The sequence below is a fragment of the Rhincodon typus genome, chromosome 2, assembly GCF_021869965.1.
Source record: "Rhincodon typus isolate 14 chromosome 2, sRhiTyp1.1, whole genome shotgun sequence".
NCBI lineage: Eukaryota > Metazoa > Chordata > Chondrichthyes > Orectolobiformes > Rhincodontidae > Rhincodon > Rhincodon typus.
In genome coordinates this window covers 10,994,803-10,998,505 of record NC_063333.1, presented here as the reverse complement: position 1 = coordinate 10,998,505, position 3,703 = coordinate 10,994,803, and the positions used below count along the sequence as shown (strand labels likewise).

At 45.3% G+C, this 3,703-nt stretch overlaps 1 protein-coding gene across 1 annotated transcript in view; it reads left to right on the top strand.

The window, feature by feature from the left end:
- LOC109921859 (sodium channel protein type 4 subunit alpha-like) overlaps positions 1-3,703 on the top strand; it is a 1,322,739-nt gene that overhangs the window by 223,145 nt on the left and 1,095,891 nt on the right. The window lies entirely within an intron of this gene.

Genomic DNA, 3,703 nt, shown 5'->3' with positions numbered 1-3,703 from the left:
TCCCCACTCCGCTCCGGGCCCCTGTCCCCACTCCACTCCGGGCCCCTTTCCCCACTCCGCTCCGGGCCCCTGTCCCCACTCCACTCCGGGCCCCTTTCCCCACTCCGCTCCGGGCCCCTGTTCCCCACTCCACTCCGGGCCCCTGTCCCCATTCCGCTCCGGGCCCCTGGCAGAAGAGGGAAAAGGCAGAGAAAAAAAAAACAAAGAAGGGGGAGAAAAAGAGAAACAAATGAAAAGGTACAGACGGATTTGACAGCTCCAGCTGGAGTGTCGTACTCCGCTGCCATCTTTGATTATTTCTTAGATAACAAGGTGTCGAGCTGGATAAACACAGCAGGCCAAGCAGCATCAGAGGAGCAGGAAAGCTGACGTTTCGGGTCTAGACCCTTCTTCAGAAAATTTTGATTATTTCTTGTAGTTTTGGTAGCAGCAGGGTAACCATGACATAACCCTCCAGGCCTCCCCTTTCCTGGTTGACTGTTGGTTTTGTTTAGAGTGGTAAGTTAGGGTTACTGGGTGGCAGCATTGAGCAGCCAAGTTGAACACAGGTTTTGGTTCTTGGTTGCTGCAAAAAAGGTTGGCAAATCTGAGCTCTGTGATTTGGAAATGATAGACAGGCCACAACTGTGCCTGTAAGTGCTGTATCCCCTGAGAATCACCCAGCCTGAATGAAGTAGTGCCGTTAGATGCAGTTTAATGTTGAGTTTCATTCCTTGTTGCAATTTCCAAACTGATGATGGGAGAGTTCAAAGCTAATTCAAATTCAACATTTACTGCGGAGGTTTCACTGGAACTTTTGCCGTAAATTTCTACAATTACTAGTTCTCATTGAGGGGAATTATTCACTCATTGTCATGCGCAAACCAGATTCTGCAGATGTCAACAATAAAAAGCTGAAAGAACTGCCAGATCTGCAGAGTTTTACCAGTTTCTGTTTTTGTTTCTGGAGAGGTCAATCTCCAACTGATATTGCTCCCTCGACTGAACCACACTGCATCGCTGACTCTCTTAGGAAGAGCTGGTGACAGTTCCAAACATTAATGGATTAAAGTGTTTCCAATTTGAAAGCTTCAGATCTAACTATTTAGAAATAGCGTGAGGCGCCACTATGATCAAGCTCCCAGGAGGCGATAGCTCCCACTAGTTCAGCTTGAGGAGCTGAGTTAGACACACTGCGGGATAAGTCCCAGGTTAGATTGTGAACATCAAACCCTTGCATCAAACCCTGTCTGCAGCAATGGTTGATAAGAGCATACCAGACTGATTTCTGGATTAGCAGGGCTGATACATGAAGAGAGACTGGATCTGTTGAGAATTATATTCACTGGACTTTAGAAGAATAAGGGCGAGCTCATAGAAACTTATAAAATTCCTCACAGGACTATACATGGTATACGCAAGAAGGATGTTCCCAATGATCAAGAAGTCTGGAACCAGGGCTCCCAGTCTGAGGATACAGGGTAGGCTATTTAGGACTGAGAAATTCCTTCATCCAGAGAGTGGGGAGCCTGTAGAATTCTTTGTCACAGAAAGGGGTTGGGGCCAAGTCATTAAATGTTTGAAGTAGGTGTTAGATGTAGTTCTTAGAATTAAAATGTTCAAAGGGTATGGCGGGAAAGCAGGAAAAGGGGACTGAGCTGGATGATCAACCATGTTCTTATCAAATGGCGGAGCAGGCTCGAAGGCCTAGTCCTGATCTTATTTTCTATGTTTCTGTAAGAACACAAGAGCTAGGAGCAGGAGTAGGCAATTCAGCCCCCTGAGCCTGCTCCACCATTTAGTACAATCATGGCTGATTCATTCTCCGCCTCAATACCATTTTCCTACCTGCTCCCCATTACTAATTAAAAATCTGTCTATCTCTACATTTAATTTACTCAATGTCATGGCATCCACTGCACTCTGGGATAGTGAATTCCACAGATTCACAACCCTTTGAGAAAAGTAATTCCTCTTCATCTCTGTTTTAAATCTGCTACCCCTTACCCTAAAACTATGGCCTCTCATTCTAGATTGCCCCACATGAGGAAATATCCTTTCTGCGTCTACTTCATCAACCCCTTTAGCATCTTAGATCAATTAGATCTGCTCTCATTCTTCAGTAAGCACAGGCCTGAATTGCTCAATCTCTCCTCATAAGACAAGCTTGTCATCTCTGGGATTGGTGGTAACGTTTGTGCAGTCACACTCAGGATTAGAGAAAGGAAACTTCCCGATTGTGATCCAGTAAACCCAACAACAACTTGTTTCTAATGCAATGAAACAAAGCAAGGCATTGGACAGGATCATTCATTGACACCAACTCCCACAAGGAAAACTCAGGTGGCCCAAAGGAGCATTGAGCAGAGGTTCAAATTTCCACTCTTGGTGTTGACTAGGTGCCTTGCTATCAGAATCCCTTTCTGAACACCCAACCACATCTTCAGACATTAGGACTGTGCGTAGTTTCAGTCTCCTTGTTTAAAGAAGGACATTAATCAATCAATTGGGGGACATTAATCACCCCCAACCACCATTACTGCAATTTCCTTCAATTTGTTCTTCTCAGTAACAGCGCACCATGCTGTTTTGTCTATCTAATGGGCTAGACAGGCACAGTATTCTAAACGTGGCTGTCTGCAGACCAGGCATTTTTGACATTCAGTTAAGTTATTAGTAACTGGCCCATTTTGCAGGTTTCCACCATGGTAAATAGTGCAAACACATTCTCAGGGAGTTATCTGCATGATTTATTAGTATGGACATCAAGAGGTACCAGGGCCTGTGCCTCAGACTAGCATTGCTGTCCTTGTCCCTGCTAATAAGACGCCAAATGCCAATTTTATGCTGTACCCTCCCCTTATTCAAAGGTTAAGTAGTGGTCACCACCAGAAAAAGGTAAAAAATAATCATCTGATTGGAAATCCAGAAGGCATAGGAGCGCATTAAAAACTCAGGCTTGCGTTGGCCACTGGTCAACACCCCCAACCCCAAGCCACTGATTGTTCTATCCTTTCTTCTTAGTCACTGACCCTCACCCTACCTTCATTTCTAGACCACCCTGTCTTCCAACACCAATCTGAGTCACAGTGACCGAAAGTCAAAATCATCTCTGCTAAGCTCTTTGGGATATGTTGAACAAGCATATACAGTTTGGAGTCAGATATGATTACAGTCCCCGCATTCTCAATCATGGAAAATCTGGAATCTGGCACAGTTGCGGTCCCAAGATCACTGGGTTTTGGGCAGGGGATCTTGATAAGTGGAAGTGCAAAAAACTACAGGTGGTTAAACACTCAGGACATCTGGTAGCATTGGCGGAACCAGCAACAGAATCATTGTTTCAATTCTGCTACCTTTCGTCCAAGTTGTTCTGATGGAACATTGCCAACCTGCGATGTAAATTCTGTTTTCCGCTCAACAGATGTGCCAGGTACTTCTAGAACCTACTGTTTCCACAGGAGTGCAGGTTTTAACAAGTACGGCCTAGCCTTATCCTGTGGTATCCCCAGCCTCACGGAGGGGAACTATCTGCTCTCCAACCACAGACAGGCCCAGGATCGCAAACAATGGAGGAAATGCAGCCTAACACCCATTGACTCAGCACCTCATTACACAGCAGGCTAACCCCAGCCATATTGTACCATTTCCTGGATTTAAATCTTGGAAAAGGCTGACTCTGTGCAAGGATGAGTTTGAAATGGATGCTTGTTGAAACGTGAAG